This window comes from Perna viridis, chromosome 3 (genome assembly GCF_037379345.1).
Source record: "Perna viridis isolate PV_CMFRI_1.1 ecotype Kerala chromosome 3, ASM3737934v1, whole genome shotgun sequence".
Taxonomy (NCBI): Eukaryota; Metazoa; Mollusca; class Bivalvia; order Mytilida; family Mytilidae; genus Perna; species Perna viridis.
In genome coordinates, this window is record NC_142447.1 from 3,865,242 (window position 1) to 3,885,484 (window position 20,243).

The window sequence follows — 20,243 nt, forward strand, 5'->3', positions numbered from 1 at the left end:
GTAGAAAATTTAGTAAAAATATCAAATATTAAACTTTGAGGGCTATATTTACCTAAATATGGTGGTAATAAGCACTTGAAATCAAGTTTTGTGTAGATTTGAGCAAAAATTAGGTTAGAAATGAGGAAAAACTCACTTTCATTACTGCGGTTAAGGCCATATAAGCATTCCCCTATGGCAACATGGAAAATCCATTATTGAGTACTTTTTTTGCTTTAGGTGCCCTTTACTGGTCATGTCTTAATGTGAAAACACTGTATTTACAAATTTAAAGCCAAATATATCACCTATTGTGAAAATTTAAAGATTTAGGATTTTTGACATGTGATCAAGAAAAAGGGGGAGGCATGTCAGAAATAAATTTTTAAAAATAGACCAATTTCTCAGAAAATGATTACTTTTAAAACTATTTCTTCATTAATATTGTTAAAAACAAGTTGTGATTGATATTTTTTATTTGAAAAGTCAGAAAAAGTTCTTTGCAAATATTTAATGCATTTAAGTATGGTAGAATATTGTCACTTTTTTGCTCGCACAACTTGGTTACCCTATATTTAAAAATCAAATATTTAAAAAAGTGCTTGTCACATTTCACTGAAACTTTGCAAATGCATTCAGTATGTGTGTAGGAAGATACCTGTATAGTTATTTATTTTTTCTAAGACAAAAAGTGACTCTTTAGGTTACAGACCACCAATTCAACCAATGAGCATTTGGAACGTACGCAAAAATAGTCCTACGCAGAAATTACCCCTGTTCCTCATAGTGCTGTGAAAAAAGTTCTCATCTTATTTAAAAAATTTAAACAGTTTCTGAAAGGAAAAACATTTCTGTACATTTTATAGGTGCATTTTGCTTCTTGTGATGTGAAGCCTAATCTCCATAATGATTTTTAAATATACCCCTGACTTGTGAAAACACTGGGATTTCCCATGCTATTTATAGACCCTTCACTTCCGGTGACCAGTACTGCACTGCAAGTCTGCTAACCCCACATGCCATTCTGAGGATTGTGAGCTGACATATGTAGAATCATGCTGATATATAGTCCTCTGCAGGTTAAAGTTAAGGTAAAGTCCAGAGAAGCCATTGAATATTGTGAAATTAGCATAGAAGCCTATGGGAAGTGGAATTAGTGGTTTTTAGCCTTAAGCTGAAGCCATGGCAAAATGAAAAGTTTCTTGAAATAGCTTTAAACTACTAGAAGATCTTGTTAACTTTGCCATGAGAGGAATACACTACAAAAATCCTTCAAAATATGCATTTTTTTAAGTTATAGGTCCAAATTATGGAAAATTGGTCTTTTTGACTGATTTTTATGTCCTATCTTGTAAAAAGTGTAGAAAATTTAGTAAAAATATCAAATATTAAACTTTGAGGGCTATATTTACCTAAATATGGTGGTAATAAGCACTTGAAATCAAGTTTTGTGTAGATTTGAGCAAAAATTAGGTTAGAAATGAGGAAAAACTCACTTTCATTACTGCGGTTAAGGCCATATAAGCATTCCCCTATGGCAACATGGAAAATCCATTATTGAGTACTTTTTTTGCTTTAGGTGCCCTTTACTGGTCATGTCTTAATGTGAAAACACTGTATTTACAAATTTAAAGCCAAATATATCACCTATTGTGAAAATTTAAAGATTTAGGATTTTTGACATGTGATCAAGAAAAAGGGGGAGGCATGTCAGAAATAAATTTTTAAAAATAGACCAATTTCTCAGAAAATGATTACTTTTAAAACTATTTCTTCATTAATATTGTTAAAAACAAGTTGTGATTGATATTTTTTATTTGAAAAGTCAGAAAAAGTTCTTTGCAAATATTTAATGCATTTAAGTATGGTAGAATATTGTCACTTTTTTGCTCGCACAACTTGGTTACCCTATATTTAAAAATCAAATATTTAAAAAAGTGCTTGTCACATTTCACTGAAACTTTGCAAATGCATTCAGTATGTGTGTAGGAAGATACCTGTATAGTTATTTATTTTTTCTAAGACAAAAAGTGACTCTTTAGGTTACAGACCACCAATTCAACCAATGAGCATTTGGAACGTACGCAAAAATAGTCCTACGCAGAAATTACCCCTGTTCCTCATAGTGCTGTGAAAAAAGTTCTCATCTTATTTAAAAAATTTAAACAGTTTCTGAAAGGAAAAACATTTCTGTACATTTTATAGGTGCATTTTGCTTCTTGTGATGTGAAGCCTAATCTCCATAATGATTTTTAAATATACCCCTGACTTGTGAAAACACTGGGATTTCCCATGCTATTTATAGACCCTTCACTTCCGGTGACCAGTACTGCACTGCAAGTCTGCTAACCCCACATGCCATTCTGAGGATTGTGAGCTGACATATGTAGAATCATGCTGATATATAGTCCTCTGCAGGTTAAAGTTAAGGTAAAGTCCAGAGAAGCCATTGAATATTGTGAAATTAGCATAGAAGCCTATGGGAAGTGGAATTAGTGGTTTTTAGCCTTAAGCTGAAGCCATGGCAAAATGAAAAGTTTCTTGAAATAGCTTTAAACTACTAGAAGATCTTGTTAACTTTGCCATGAGAGGAATACACTACAAAAATCCTTCAAAATATGCATTTTTTTAAGTTATAGGTCCAAATTATGGAAAATTGGTCTTTTTGACTGATTTTTATGTCCTATCTTGTAAAAAGTGTAGAAAATTTAGTAAAAATATCAAATATTAAACTTTGAGGGCTATATTTACCTAAATATGGTGGTAATAAGCACTTGAAATCAAGTTTTGTGTAGATTTGAGCAAAAATTAGGTTAGAAATGAGGAAAAACTCACTTTCATTACTGCGGTTAAGGCCATATAAGCATTCCCCTATGGCAACATGGAAAATCCATTATTGAGTACTTTTTTTGCTTTAGGTGCCCTTTACTGGTCATGTCTTAATGTGAAAACACTGTATTTACAAATTTAAAGCCAAATATATCACCTATTGTGAAAATTTAAAGATTTAGGATTTTTGACATGTGATCAAGAAAAAGGGGGAGGCATGTCAGAAATAAATTTTTAAAAATAGACCAATTTCTCAGAAAATGATTACTTTTAAAACTATTTCTTCATTAATATTGTTAAAAACAAGTTGTGATTGATATTTTTTATTTGAAAAGTCAGAAAAAGTTCTTTGCAAATATTTAATGCATTTAAGTATGGTAGAATATTGTCACTTTTTTGCTCGCACAACTTGGTTACCCTATATTTAAAAATCAAATATTTAAAAAAGTGCTTGTCACATTTCACTGAAACTTTGCAAATGCATTCAGTATGTGTGTAGGAAGATACCTGTATAGTTATTTATTTTTTCTAAGACAAAAAGTGACTCTTTAGGTTACAGACCACCAATTCAACCAATGAGCATTTGGAACGTACGCAAAAATAGTCCTACGCAGAAATTACCCCTGTTCCTCATAGTGCTGTGAAAAAAGTTCTCATCTTATTTAAAAAATTTAAACAGTTTCTGAAAGGAAAAACATTTCTGTACATTTTATAGGTGCATTTTGCTTCTTGTGATGTGAAGCCTAATCTCCATAATGATTTTTAAATATACCCCTGACTTGTGAAAACACTGGGATTTCCCATGCTATTTATAGACCCTTCACTTCCGGTGACCAGTACTGCACTGCAAGTCTGCTAACCCCACATGCCATTCTGAGGATTGTGAGCTGACATATGTAGAATCATGCTGATATATAGTCCTCTGCAGGTTAAAGTTAAGGTAAAGTCCAGAGAAGCCATTGAATATTGTGAAATTAGCATAGAAGCCTATGGGAAGTGGAATTAGTGGTTTTTAGCCTTAAGCTGAAGCCATGGCAAAATGAAAAGTTTCTTGAAATAGCTTTAAACTACTAGAAGATCTTGTTAACTTTGCCATGAGAGGAATACACTACAAAAATCCTTCAAAATATGCATTTTTTTAAGTTATAGGTCCAAATTATGGAAAATTGGTCTTTTTGACTGATTTTTATGTCCTATCTTGTAAAAAGTGTAGAAAATTTAGTAAAAATATCAAATATTAAACTTTGAGGGCTATATTTACCTAAATATGGTGGTAATAAGCACTTGAAATCAAGTTTTGTGTAGATTTGAGCAAAAATTAGGTTAGAAATGAGGAAAAACTCACTTTCATTACTGCGGTTAAGGCCATATAAGCATTCCCCTATGGCAACATGGAAAATCCATTATTGAGTACTTTTTTTGCTTTAGGTGCCCTTTACTGGTCATGTCTTAATGTGAAAACACTGTATTTACAAATTTAAAGCCAAATATATCACCTATTGTGAAAATTTAAAGATTTAGGATTTTTGACATGTGATCAAGAAAAAGGGGGAGGCATGTCAGAAATAAATTTTTAAAAATAGACCAATTTCTCAGAAAATGATTACTTTTAAAACTATTTCTTCATTAATATTGTTAAAAACAAGTTGTGATTGATATTTTTTATTTGAAAAGTCAGAAAAAGTTCTTTGCAAATATTTAATGCATTTAAGTATGGTAGAATATTGTCACTTTTTTGCTCGCACAACTTGGTTACCCTATATTTAAAAATCAAATATTTAAAAAAGTGCTTGTCACATTTCACTGAAACTTTGCAAATGCATTCAGTATGTGTGTAGGAAGATACCTGTATAGTTATTTATTTTTTCTAAGACAAAAAGTGACTCTTTAGGTTACAGACCACCAATTCAACCAATGAGCATTTGGAACGTACGCAAAAATAGTCCTACGCAGAAATTACCCCTGTTCCTCATAGTGCTGTGAAAAAAGTTCTCATCTTATTTAAAAAATTTAAACAGTTTCTGAAAGGAAAAACATTTCTGTACATTTTATAGGTGCATTTTGCTTCTTGTGATGTGAAGCCTAATCTCCATAATGATTTTTAAATATACCCCTGACTTGTGAAAACACTGGGATTTCCCATGCTATTTATAGACCCTTCACTTCCGGTGACCAGTACTGCACTGCAAGTCTGCTAACCCCACATGCCATTCTGAGGATTGTGAGCTGACATATGTAGAATCATGCTGATATATAGTCCTCTGCAGGTTAAAGTTAAGGTAAAGTCCAGAGAAGCCATTGAATATTGTGAAATTAGCATAGAAGCCTATGGGAAGTGGAATTAGTGGTTTTTAGCCTTAAGCTGAAGCCATGGCAAAATGAAAAGTTTCTTGAAATAGCTTTAAACTACTAGAAGATCTTGTTAACTTTGCCATGAGAGGAATACACTACAAAAATCCTTCAAAATATGCATTTTTTTAAGTTATAGGTCCAAATTATGGAAAATTGGTCTTTTTGACTGATTTTTATGTCCTATCTTGTAAAAAGTGTAGAAAATTTAGTAAAAATATCAAATATTAAACTTTGAGGGCTATATTTACCTAAATATGGTGGTAATAAGCACTTGAAATCAAGTTTTGTGTAGATTTGAGCAAAAATTAGGTTAGAAATGAGGAAAAACTCACTTTCATTACTGCGGTTAAGGCCATATAAGCATTCCCCTATGGCAACATGGAAAATCCATTATTGAGTACTCTTTTTGCTTTAGGTGCCCTTTACTGGTCATGTCTTAATGTGAAAACACTGTATTTACAAATTTAAAGCCAAATATATCACCTATTGTGAAAATTTAAAGATTTAGGATTTTTGACATGTGATCAAGAAAAAGGGGGAGGCATGTCAGAAATAAATTTTTAAAAATAGACCAATTTCTCAGAAAATGATTACTTTTAAAACTATTTCTTCATTAATATTGTTAAAAACAAGTTGTGATTGATATTTTTTATTTGAAAAGTCAGAAAAAGTTCTTTGCAAATATTTAATGCATTTAAGTATGGTAGAATATTGTCACTTTTTTGCTCGCACAACTTGGTTACCCTATATTTAAAAATCAAATATTTAAAAAAGTGCTTGTCACATTTCACTGAAACTTTGCAAATGCATTCAGTATGTGTGTAGGAAGATACCTGTATAGTTATTTATTTTTTCTAAGACAAAAAGTGACTCTTTAGGTTACAGACCACCAATTCAACCAATGAGCATTTGGAACGTACGCAAAAATAGTCCTACGCAGAAATTACCCCTGTTCCTCATAGTGCTGTGAAAAAAGTTCTCATCTTATTTAAAAAATTTAAACAGTTTCTGAAAGGAAAAACATTTCTGTACATTTTATAGGTGCATTTTGCTTCTTGTGATGTGAAGCCTAATCTCCATAATGATTTTTAAATATACCCCTGACTTGTGAAAACACTGGGATTTCCCATGCTATTTATAGACCCTTCACTTCCGGTGACCAGTACTGCACTGCAAGTCTGCTAACCCCACATGCCATTCTGAGGATTGTGAGCTGACATATGTAGAATCATGCTGATATATAGTCCTCTGCAGGTTAAAGTTAAGGTAAAGTCCAGAGAAGCCATTGAATATTGTGAAATTAGCATAGAAGCCTATGGGAAGTGGAATTAGTGGTTTTTAGCCTTAAGCTGAAGCCATGGCAAAATGAAAAGTTTCTTGAAATAGCTTTAAACTACTAGAAGATCTTGTTAACTTTGCCATGAGAGGAATACACTACAAAAATCCTTCAAAATATGCATTTTTTTAAGTTATAGGTCCAAATTATGGAAAATTGGTCTTTTTGACTGATTTTTATGTCCTATCTTGTAAAAAGTGTAGAAAATTTAGTAAAAATATCAAATATTAAACTTTGAGGGCTATATTTACCTAAATATGGTGGTAATAAGCACTTGAAATCAAGTTTTGTGTAGATTTGAGCAAAAATTAGGTTAGAAATGAGGAAAAACTCACTTTCATTACTGCGGTTAAGGCCATATAAGCATTCCCCTATGGCAACATGGAAAATCCATTATTGAGTACTCTTTTTGCTTTAGGTGCCCTTTACTGGTCATGTCTTAATGTGAAAACACTGTATTTACAAATTTAAAGCCAAATATATCACCTATTGTGAAAATTTAAAGATTTAGGATTTTTGACATGTGATCAAGAAAAAGGGGGAGGCATGTCAGAAATAAATTTTTAAAAATAGACCAATTTCTCAGAAAATGATTACTTTTAAAACTATTTCTTCATTAATATTGTTAAAAACAAGTTGTGATTGATATTTTTTATTTGAAAAGTCAGAAAAAGTTCTTTGCAAATATTTAATGCATTTAAGTATGGTAGAATATTGTCACTTTTTTGCTCGCACAACTTGGTTACCCTATATTTAAAAATCAAATATTTAAAAAAGTGCTTGTCACATTTCACTGAAACTTTGCAAATGCATTCAGTATGTGTGTAGGAAGATACCTGTATAGTTATTTATTTTTTCTAAGACAAAAAGTGACTCTTTAGGTTACAGACCACCAATTCAACCAATGAGCATTTGGAACGTACGCAAAAATAGTCCTACGCAGAAATTACCCCTGTTCCTCATAGTGCTGTGAAAAAAGTTCTCATCTTATTTAAAAAATTTAAACAGTTTCTGAAAGGAAAAACATTTCTGTACATTTTATAGGTGCATTTTGCTTCTTGTGATGTGAAGCCTAATCTCCATAATGATTTTTAAATATACCCCTGACTTGTGAAAACACTGGGATTTCCCATGCTATTTATAGACCCTTCACTTCCGGTGACCAGTACTGCACTGCAAGTCTGCTAACCCCACATGCCATTCTGAGGATTGTGAGCTGACATATGTAGAATCATGCTGATATATAGTCCTCTGCAGGTTAAAGTTAAGGTAAAGTCCAGAGAAGCCATTGAATATTGTGAAATTAGCATAGAAGCCTATGGGAAGTGGAATTAGTGGTTTTTAGCCTTAAGCTGAAGCCATGGCAAAATGAAAAGTTTCTTGAAATAGCTTTAAACTACTAGAAGATCTTGTTAACTTTGCCATGAGAGGAATACACTACAAAAATCCTTCAAAATATGCATTTTTTTAAGTTATAGGTCCAAATTATGGAAAATTGGTCTTTTTGACTGATTTTTATGTCCTATCTTGTAAAAAGTGTAGAAAATTTAGTAAAAATATCAAATATTAAACTTTGAGGGCTATATTTACCTAAATATGGTGGTAATAAGCACTTGAAATCAAGTTTTGTGTAGATTTGAGCAAAAATTAGGTTAGAAATGAGGAAAAACTCACTTTCATTACTGCGGTTAAGGCCATATAAGCATTCCCCTATGGCAACATGGAAAATCCATTATTGAGTACTTTTTTTGCTTTAGGTGCCCTTTACTGGTCATGTCTTAATGTGAAAACACTGTATTTACAAATTTAAAGCCAAATATATCACCTATTGTGAAAATTTAAAGATTTAGGATTTTTGACATGTGATCAAGAAAAAGGGGGAGGCATGTCAGAAATAAATTTTTAAAAATAGACCAATTTCTCAGAAAATGATTACTTTTAAAACTATTTCTTCATTAATATTGTTAAAAACAAGTTGTGATTGATATTTTTTATTTGAAAAGTCAGAAAAAGTTCTTTGCAAATATTTAATGCATTTAAGTATGGTAGAATATTGTCACTTTTTTGCTCGCACAACTTGGTTACCCTATATTTAAAAATCAAATATTTAAAAAAGTGCTTGTCACATTTCACTGAAACTTTGCAAATGCATTCAGTATGTGTGTAGGAAGATACCTGTATAGTTATTTATTTTTTCTAAGACAAAAAGTGACTCTTTAGGTTACAGACCACCAATTCAACCAATGAGCATTTGGAACGTACGCAAAAATAGTCCTACGCAGAAATTACCCCTGTTCCTCATAGTGCTGTGAAAAAAGTTCTCATCTTATTTAAAAAATTTAAACAGTTTCTGAAAGGAAAAACATTTCTGTACATTTTATAGGTGCATTTTGCTTCTTGTGATGTGAAGCCTAATCTCCATAATGATTTTTAAATATACCCCTGACTTGTGAAAACACTGGGATTTCCCATGCTATTTATAGACCCTTCACTTCCGGTGACCAGTACTGCACTGCAAGTCTGCTAACCCCACATGCCATTCTGAGGATTGTGAGCTGACATATGTAGAATCATGCTGATATATAGTCCTCTGCAGGTTAAAGTTAAGGTAAAGTCCAGAGAAGCCATTGAATATTGTGAAATTAGCATAGAAGCCTATGGGAAGTGGAATTAGTGGTTTTTAGCCTTAAGCTGAAGCCATGGCAAAATGAAAAGTTTCTTGAAATAGCTTTAAACTACTAGAAGATCTTGTTAACTTTGCCATGAGAGGAATACACTACAAAAATCCTTCAAAATATGCATTTTTTTAAGTTATAGGTCCAAATTATGGAAAATTGGTCTTTTTGACTGATTTTTATGTCCTATCTTGTAAAAAGTGTAGAAAATTTAGTAAAAATATCAAATATTAAACTTTGAGGGCTATATTTACCTAAATATGGTGGTAATAAGCACTTGAAATCAAGTTTTGTGTAGATTTGAGCAAAAATTAGGTTAGAAATGAGGAAAAACTCACTTTCATTACTGCGGTTAAGGCCATATAAGCATTCCCCTATGGCAACATGGAAAATCCATTATTGAGTACTTTTTTTGCTTTAGGTGCCCTTTACTGGTCATGTCTTAATGTGAAAACACTGTATTTACAAATTTAAAGCCAAATATATCACCTATTGTGAAAATTTAAAGATTTAGGATTTTTGACATGTGATCAAGAAAAAGGGGGAGGCATGTCAGAAATAAATTTTTAAAAATAGACCAATTTCTCAGAAAATGATTACTTTTAAAACTATTTCTTCATTAATATTGTTAAAAACAAGTTGTGATTGATATTTTTTATTTGAAAAGTCAGAAAAAGTTCTTTGCAAATATTTAATGCATTTAAGTATGGTAGAATATTGTCACTTTTTTGCTCGCACAACTTGGTTACCCTATATTTAAAAATCAAATATTTAAAAAAGTGCTTGTCACATTTCACTGAAACTTTGCAAATGCATTCAGTATGTGTGTAGGAAGATACCTGTATAGTTATTTATTTTTTCTAAGACAAAAAGTGACTCTTTAGGTTACAGACCACCAATTCAACCAATGAGCATTTGGAACGTACGCAAAAATAGTCCTACGCAGAAATTACCCCTGTTCCTCATAGTGCTGTGAAAAAAGTTCTCATCTTATTTAAAAAATTTAAACAGTTTCTGAAAGGAAAAACATTTCTGTACATTTTATAGGTGCATTTTGCTTCTTGTGATGTGAAGCCTAATCTCCATAATGATTTTTAAATATACCCCTGACTTGTGAAAACACTGGGATTTCCCATGCTATTTATAGACCCTTCACTTCCGGTGACCAGTACTGCACTGCAAGTCTGCTAACCCCACATGCCATTCTGAGGATTGTGAGCTGACATATGTAGAATCATGCTGATATATAGTCCTCTGCAGGTTAAAGTTAAGGTAAAGTCCAGAGAAGCCATTGAATATTGTGAAATTAGCATAGAAGCCTATGGGAAGTGGAATTAGTGGTTTTTAGCCTTAAGCTGAAGCCATGGCAAAATGAAAAGTTTCTTGAAATAGCTTTAAACTACTAGAAGATCTTGTTAACTTTGCCATGAGAGGAATACACTACAAAAATCCTTCAAAATATGCATTTTTTTAAGTTATAGGTCCAAATTATGGAAAATTGGTCTTTTTGACTGATTTTTATGTCCTATCTTGTAAAAAGTGTAGAAAATTTAGTAAAAATATCAAATATTAAACTTTGAGGGCTATATTTACCTAAATATGGTGGTAATAAGCACTTGAAATCAAGTTTTGTGTAGATTTGAGCAAAAATTAGGTTAGAAATGAGGAAAAACTCACTTTCATTACTGCGGTTAAGGCCATATAAGCATTCCCCTATGGCAACATGGAAAATCCATTATTGAGTACTTTTTTTGCTTTAGGTGCCCTTTACTGGTCATGTCTTAATGTGAAAACACTGTATTTACAAATTTAAAGCCAAATATATCACCTATTGTGAAAATTTAAAGATTTAGGATTTTTGACATGTGATCAAGAAAAAGGGGGAGGCATGTCAGAAATAAATTTTTAAAAATAGACCAATTTCTCAGAAAATGATTACTTTTAAAACTATTTCTTCATTAATATTGTTAAAAACAAGTTGTGATTGATATTTTTTATTTGAAAAGTCAGAAAAAGTTCTTTGCAAATATTTAATGCATTTAAGTATGGTAGAATATTGTCACTTTTTTGCTCGCACAACTTGGTTACCCTATATTTAAAAATCAAATATTTAAAAAAGTGCTTGTCACATTTCACTGAAACTTTGCAAATGCATTCAGTATGTGTGTAGGAAGATACCTGTATAGTTATTTATTTTTTCTAAGACAAAAAGTGACTCTTTAGGTTACAGACCACCAATTCAACCAATGAGCATTTGGAACGTACGCAAAAATAGTCCTACGCAGAAATTACCCCTGTTCCTCATAGTGCTGTGAAAAAAGTTCTCATCTTATTTAAAAAATTTAAACAGTTTCTGAAAGGAAAAACATTTCTGTACATTTTATAGGTGCATTTTGCTTCTTGTGATGTGAAGCCTAATCTCCATAATGATTTTTAAATATACCCCTGACTTGTGAAAACACTGGGATTTCCCATGCTATTTATAGACCCTTCACTTCCGGTGACCAGTACTGCACTGCAAGTCTGCTAACCCCACATGCCATTCTGAGGATTGTGAGCTGACATATGTAGAATCATGCTGATATATAGTCCTCTGCAGGTTAAAGTTAAGGTAAAGTCCAGAGAAGCCATTGAATATTGTGAAATTAGCATAGAAGCCTATGGGAAGTGGAATTAGTGGTTTTTAGCCTTAAGCTGAAGCCATGGCAAAATGAAAAGTTTCTTGAAATAGCTTTAAACTACTAGAAGATCTTGTTAACTTTGCCATGAGAGGAATACACTACAAAAATCCTTCAAAATATGCATTTTTTTAAGTTATAGGTCCAAATTATGGAAAATTGGTCTTTTTGACTGATTTTTATGTCCTATCTTGTAAAAAGTGTAGAAAATTTAGTAAAAATATCAAATATTAAACTTTGAGGGCTATATTTACCTAAATATGGTGGTAATAAGCACTTGAAATCAAGTTTTGTGTAGATTTGAGCAAAAATTAGGTTAGAAATGAGGAAAAACTCACTTTCATTACTGCGGTTAAGGCCATATAAGCATTCCCCTATGGCAACATGGAAAATCCATTATTGAGTACTTTTTTTGCTTTAGGTGCCCTTTACTGGTCATGTCTTAATGTGAAAACACTGTATTTACAAATTTAAAGCCAAATATATCACCTATTGTGAAAATTTAAAGATTTAGGATTTTTGACATGTGATCAAGAAAAAGGGGGAGGCATGTCAGAAATAAATTTTTAAAAATAGACCAATTTCTCAGAAAATGATTACTTTTAAAACTATTTCTTCATTAATATTGTTAAAAACAAGTTGTGATTGATATTTTTTATTTGAAAAGTCAGAAAAAGTTCTTTGCAAATATTTAATGCATTTAAGTATGGTAGAATATTGTCACTTTTTTGCTCGCACAACTTGGTTACCCTATATTTAAAAATCAAATATTTAAAAAAGTGCTTGTCACATTTCACTGAAACTTTGCAAATGCATTCAGTATGTGTGTAGGAAGATACCTGTATAGTTATTTATTTTTTCTAAGACAAAAAGTGACTCTTTAGGTTACAGACCACCAATTCAACCAATGAGCATTTGGAACGTACGCAAAAATAGTCCTACGCAGAAATTACCCCTGTTCCTCATAGTGCTGTGAAAAAAGTTCTCATCTTATTTAAAAAATTTAAACAGTTTCTGAAAGGAAAAACATTTCTGTACATTTTATAGGTGCATTTTGCTTCTTGTGATGTGAAGCCTAATCTCCATAATGATTTTTAAATATACCCCTGACTTGTGAAAACACTGGGATTTCCCATGCTATTTATAGACCCTTCACTTCCGGTGACCAGTACTGCACTGCAAGTCTGCTAACCCCACATGCCATTCTGAGGATTGTGAGCTGACATATGTAGAATCATGCTGATATATAGTCCTCTGCAGGTTAAAGTTAAGGTAAAGTCCAGAGAAGCCATTGAATATTGTGAAATTAGCATAGAAGCCTATGGGAAGTGGAATTAGTGGTTTTTAGCCTTAAGCTGAAGCCATGGCAAAATGAAAAGTTTCTTGAAATAGCTTTAAACTACTAGAAGATCTTGTTAACTTTGCCATGAGAGGAATACACTACAAAAATCCTTCAAAATATGCATTTTTTTAAGTTATAGGTCCAAATTATGGAAAATTGGTCTTTTTGACTGATTTTTATGTCCTATCTTGTAAAAAGTGTAGAAAATTTAGTAAAAATATCAAATATTAAACTTTGAGGGCTATATTTACCTAAATATGGTGGTAATAAGCACTTGAAATCAAGTTTTGTGTAGATTTGAGCAAAAATTAGGTTAGAAATGAGGAAAAACTCACTTTCATTACTGCGGTTAAGGCCATATAAGCATTCCCCTATGGCAACATGGAAAATCCATTATTGAGTACTTTTTTTGCTTTAGGTGCCCTTTACTGGTCATGTCTTAATGTGAAAACACTGTATTTACAAATTTAAAGCCAAATATATCACCTATTGTGAAAATTTAAAGATTTAGGATTTTTGACATGTGATCAAGAAAAAGGGGGAGGCATGTCAGAAATAAATTTTTAAAAATAGACCAATTTCTCAGAAAATGATTACTTTTAAAACTATTTCTTCATTAATATTGTTAAAAACAAGTTGTGATTGATATTTTTTATTTGAAAAGTCAGAAAAAGTTCTTTGCAAATATTTAATGCATTTAAGTATGGTAGAATATTGTCACTTTTTTGCTCGCACAACTTGGTTACCCTATATTTAAAAATCAAATATTTAAAAAAGTGCTTGTCACATTTCACTGAAACTTTGCAAATGCATTCAGTATGTGTGTAGGAAGATACCTGTATAGTTATTTATTTTTTCTAAGACAAAAAGTGACTCTTTAGGTTACAGACCACCAATTCAACCAATGAGCATTTGGAACGTACGCAAAAATAGTCCTACGCAGAAATTACCCCTGTTCCTCATAGTGCTGTGAAAAAAGTTCTCATCTTATTTAAAAAATTTAAACAGTTTCTGAAAGGAAAAACATTTCTGTACATTTTATAGGTGCATTTTGCTTCTTGTGATGTGAAGCCTAATCTCCATAATGATTTTTAAATATACCCCTGACTTGTGAAAACACTGGGATTTCCCATGCTATTTATAGACCCTTCACTTCCGGTGACCAGTACTGCACTGCAAGTCTGCTAACCCCACATGCCATTCTGAGGATTGTGAGCTGACATATGTAGAATCATGCTGATATATAGTCCTCTGCAGGTTAAAGTTAAGGTAAAGTCCAGAGAAGCCATTGAATATTGTGAAATTAGCATAGAAGCCTATGGGAAGTGGAATTAGTGGTTTTTAGCCTTAAGCTGAAGCCATGGCAAAATGAAAAGTTTCTTGAAATAGCTTTAAACTACTAGAAGATCTTGTTAACTTTGCCATGAGAGGAATACACTACAAAAATCCTTCAAAATATGCATTTTTTTAAGTTATAGGTCCAAATTATGGAAAATTGGTCTTTTTGACTGATTTTTATGTCCTATCTTGTAAAAAGTGTAGAAAATTTAGTAAAAATATCAAATATTAAACTTTGAGGGCTATATTTACCTAAATATGGTGGTAATAAGCACTTGAAATCAAGTTTTGTGTAGATTTGAGCAAAAATTAGGTTAGAAATGAGGAAAAACTCACTTTCATTACTGCGGTTAAGGCCATATAAGCATTCCCCTATGGCAACATGGAAAATCCATTATTGAGTACTTTTTTTGCTTTAGGTGCCCTTTACTGGTCATGTCTTAATGTGAAAACACTGTATTTACAAATTTAAAGCCAAATATATCACCTATTGTGAAAATTTAAAGATTTAGGATTTTTGACATGTGATCAAGAAAAAGGGGGAGGCATGTCAGAAATAAATTTTTAAAAATAGACCAATTTCTCAGAAAATGATTACTTTTAAAACTATTTCTTCATTAATATTGTTAAAAACAAGTTGTGATTGATATTTTTTATTTGAAAAGTCAGAAAAAGTTCTTTGCAAATATTTAATGCATTTAAGTATGGTAGAATATTGTCACTTTTTTGCTCGCACAACTTGGTTACCCTATATTTAAAAATCAAATATTTAAAAAAGTGCTTGTCACATTTCACTGAAACTTTGCAAATGCATTCAGTATGTGTGTAGGAAGATACCTGTATAGTTATTTATTTTTTCTAAGACAAAAAGTGACTCTTTAGGTTACAGACCACCAATTCAACCAATGAGCATTTGGAACGTACGCAAAAATAGTCCTACGCAGAAATTACCCCTGTTCCTCATAGTGCTGTGAAAAAAGTTCTCATCTTATTTAAAAAATTTAAACAGTTTCTGAAAGGAAAAACATTTCTGTACATTTTATAGGTGCATTTTGCTTCTTGTGATGTGAAGCCTAATCTCCATAATGATTTTTAAATATACCCCTGACTTGTGAAAACACTGGGATTTCCCATGCTATTTATAGACCCTTCACTTCCGGTGACCAGTACTGCACTGCAAGTCTGCTAACCCCACATGCCATTCTGAGGATTGTGAGCTGACATATGTAGAATCATGCTGATATATAGTCCTCTGCAGGTTAAAGTTAAGGTAAAGTCCAGAGAAGCCATTGAATATTGTGAAATTAGCATAGAAGCCTATGGGAAGTGGAATTAGTGGTTTTTAGCCTTAAGCTGAAGCCATGGCAAAATGAAAAGTTTCTTGAAATAGCTTTAAACTACTAGAAGATCTTGTTAACTTTGCCATGAGAGGAATACACTACAAAAATCCTTCAAAATATGCATTTTTTTAAGTTATAGGTCCAAATTATGGAAAATTGGTCTTTTTGACTGATTTTTATGTCCTATCTTGTAAAAAGTGTAGAAAATTTAGTAAAAATATCAAATATTAAACTTTGAGGGCTATATTTACCTAAATATGGTGGTAATAAGCACTTGAAATCAAGTTTTGTGTAGATTTGAGCAAAAATTAGGTTAGAAATGAGGAAAAACTCACTTTCATTACTGCGGTTAAGGCCATATAAGCATTCCCCTATGGCAACATGGAAAATCCATTATTGAGTACTTTTTTTGCTTTAGGTGCCCTTTACTGGTCATGTCTTAATGTGAAAACACTGTATTTACAAATTTAAAGCCAAATATATCACCTATTGTGAAAATTTAAAGATTTAGGATTTTTGACATGTGATCAAGAAAAAGGGGGAGGCATGTCAGAAATAAATTTTTAAAAATAGACCAATTTCTCAGAAAATGATTACTTTTAAAACTATTTCTTCATTAATATTGTTAAAAACAAGTTGTGATTGATATTTTTTATTTGAAAAGTCAGAAAAAGTTCTTTGCAAATATTTAATGCATTTAAGTATGGTAGAATATTGTCACTTTTTTGCTCGCACAACTTGGTTACCCTATATTTAAAAATCAAATATTTAAAAAAGTGCTTGTCACATTTCACTGAAACTTTGCAAATGCATTCAGTATGTGTGTAGGAAGATACCTGTATAGTTATTTATTTTTTCTAAGACAAAAAGTGACTCTTTAGGTTACAGACCACCAATTCAACCAATGAGCATTTGGAACGTACGCAAAAATAGTCCTACGCAGAAATTACCCCTGTTCCTCATAGTGCTGTGAAAAAAGTTCTCATCTTATTTAAAAAATTTAAACAGTTTCTGAAAGGAAAAACATTTCTGTACATTTTATAGGTGCATTTTGCTTCTTGTGATGTGAAGCCTAATCTCCATAATGATTTTTAAATATACCCCTGACTTGTGAAAACACTGGGATTTCCCATGCTATTTATAGACCCTTCACTTCCGGTGACCAGTACTGCACTGCAAGTCTGCTAACCCCACATGCCATTCTGAGGATTGTGAGCTGACATATGTAGAATCATGCTGATATATAGTCCTCTGCAGGTTAAAGTTAAGGTAAAGTCCAGAGAAGCCATTGAATATTGTGAAATTAGCATAGAAGCCTATGGGAAGTGGAATTAGTGGTTTTTAGCCTTAAGCTGAAGCCATGGCAAAATGAAAAGTTTCTTGAAATAGCTTTAAACTACTAGAAGATCTTGTTAACTTTGCCATGAGAGGAATACACTACAAAAATCCTTCAAAATATGCATTTTTTTAAGTTATAGGTCCAAATTATGGAAAATTGGTCTTTTTGACTGATTTTTATGTCCTATCTTGTAAAAAGTGTAGAAAATTTAGTAAAAATATCAAATATTAAACTTTGAGGGCTATATTTACCTAAATATGGTGGTAATAAGCACTTGAAATCAAGTTTTGTGTAGATTTGAGCAAAAATTAGGTTAGAAATGAGGAAAAACTCACTTTCATTACTGCGGTTAAGGCCATATAAGCATTCCCCTATGGCAACATGGAAAATCCATTATTGAGTACTTTTTTTGCTTTAGGTGCCCTTTACTGGTCATGTCTTAATGTGAAAACACTGTATTTACAAATTTAAAGCCAAATATATCACCTATTGTGAAAATTTAAAGATTTAGGATTTTTGACATGTGATCAAGAAAAAGGGGGAGGCATGTCAGAAATAAATTTTTAAAAATAGACCAATTTCTCAGAAAATGATTACTTTTAAAACTATTTCTTCATTAATATTGTTAAAAACAAGTTGTGATTGATATTTTTTATTTGAAAAGTCAGAAAAAGTTCTTTGCAAATATTTAATGCATTTAAGTATGGTAGAATATTGTCACTTTTTTGCTCGCACAACTTGGTTACCCTATATTTAAAAATCAAATATTTAAAAAAGTGCTTGTCACATTTCACTGAAACTTTGCAAATGCATTCAGTATGTGTGTAGGAAGATACCTGTATAGTTATTTATTTTTTCTAAGACAAAAAGTGACTCTTTAGGTTACAGACCACCAATTCAACCAATGAGCATTTGGAACGTACGCAAAAATAGTCCTACGCAGAAATTACCCCTGTTCCTCATAGTGCTGTGAAAAAAGTTCTCATCTTATTTAAAAAATTTAAACAGTTTCTGAAAGGAAAAACATTTCTGTACATTTTATAGGTGCATTTTGCTTCTTGTGATGTGAAGCCTAATCTCCATAATGATTTTTAAATATACCCCTGACTTGTGAAAACACTGGGATTTCCCATGCTATTTATAGACCCTTCACTTCCGGTGACCAGTACTGCACTGCAAGTCTGCTAACCCCACATGCCATTCTGAGGATTGTGAGCTGACATATGTAGAATCATGCTGATATATAGTCCTCTGCAGGTTAAAGTTAAGGTAAAGTCCAGAGAAGCCATTGAATATTGTGAAATTAGCATAGAAGCCTATGGGAAGTGGAATTAGTGGTTTTTAGCCTTAAGCTGAAGCCATGGCAAAATGAAAAGTTTCTTGAAATAGCTTTAAACTACTAGAAGATCTTGTTAACTTTGCCATGAGAGGAATACACTACAAAAATCCTTCAAAATATGCATTTTTTTAAGTTATAGGTCCAAATTATGGAAAATTGGTCTTTTTGACTGATTTTTATGTCCTATCTTGTAAAAAGTGTAGAAAATTTAGTAAAAATATCAAATATTAAACTTTGAGGGCTATATTTACCTAAATATGGTGGTAATAAGCACTTGAAATCAAGTTTTGTGTAGATTTGAGCAAAAATTAGGTTAGAAATGAGGAAAAACTCACTTTCATTACTGCGGTTAAGGCCATATAAGCATTCCCCTATGGCAACATGGAAAATCCATTATTGAGTACTTTTTTTGCTTTAGGTGCCCTTTACTGGTCATGTCTTAATGTGAAAACACTGTATTTACAAATTTAAAGCCAAATATATCACCTATTGTGAAAATTTAAAGATTTAGGATTTTTGACATGTGATCAAGAAAAAGGGGGAGGCATGTCAGAAATAAATTTTTAAAAATAGACCAATTTCTCAGAAAATGATTACTTTTAAAACTATTTCTTCATTAATATTGTTAAAAACAAGTTGTGATTGATATTTTTTATTTGAAAAGTCAGAAAAAGTTCTTTGCAAATATTTAATGCATTTAAGTATGGTAGAATATTGTCACTTTTTTGCTCGCACAACTTGGTTACCCTATATTTAAAAATCAAATATTTAAAAAAGTGCTTGTCACATTTCACTGAAACTTTGCAAATGCATTCAGTATGTGTGTAGGAAGATACCTGTATAGTTATTTATTTTTTCTAAGACAAAAAGTGACTCTTTAGGTTACAGACCACCAATTCAACCAATGAGCATTTGGAACGTACGCAAAAATAGTCCTACGCAGAAATTACCCCTGTTCCTCATAGTGCTGTGAAAAAAGTTCTCATCTTATTTAAAAAATTTAAACAGTTTCTGAAAGGAAAAACATTTCTGTACATTTTATAGGTGCATTTTGCTTCTTGTGATATGAAGCCTAATCTCCATAATGATTTTTAAATATACCCCTGACTTGTGAAAACACTGGGATTTCCCATGCTATTTATAGACCCTTCACTTCCGGTGACCAGTACTGCACTGCAAGTCTGCTAACCCCACATGCCATTCTGAGGATTGTGAGCTGACATATGTAGAATCATGCTGATATATAGTCCTCTGCAGGTTAAAGTTAAGGTAAAGTCCAGAGAAGCCATTGAATATTGTGAAATTAGCATAGAAGCCTATGGGAAGTGGAATTAGTGGTTTTTAGCCTTAAGCTGAAGCCATGGCAAAATGAAAAGTTTCTTGAAATAGCTTTAAACTACTAGAAGATCTTGTTAACTTTGCCATGAGAGGAATACACTACAAAAATCCTTCAAAATATGCATTTTTTTAAGTTATAGGTCCAAATTATGGAAAATTGGTCTTTTTGACTGATTTTTATGTCCTATCTTGTAAAAAGTGTAGAAAATTTAGTAAAAATATCAAATATTAAACTTTGAGGGCTATATTTACCTAAATATGGTGGTAATAAGCACTTGAAATCAAGTTTTGTGTAGATTTGAGCAAAAATTAGGTTAGAAATGAGGAAAAACTCACTTTCATTACTGCGGTTAAGGCC

General features: G+C 31.9%; 1 protein-coding gene across 1 annotated transcript in view; it reads right to left on the reverse strand.

Annotated features, from left to right (window-relative positions):
• The window catches only part of LOC148620707 (uncharacterized), a 36,449-nt gene that overhangs the window by 2,415 nt on the left and 13,791 nt on the right, over positions 1–20,243 (reverse strand). The gene's annotated exons all lie outside the window — the stretch shown is intronic.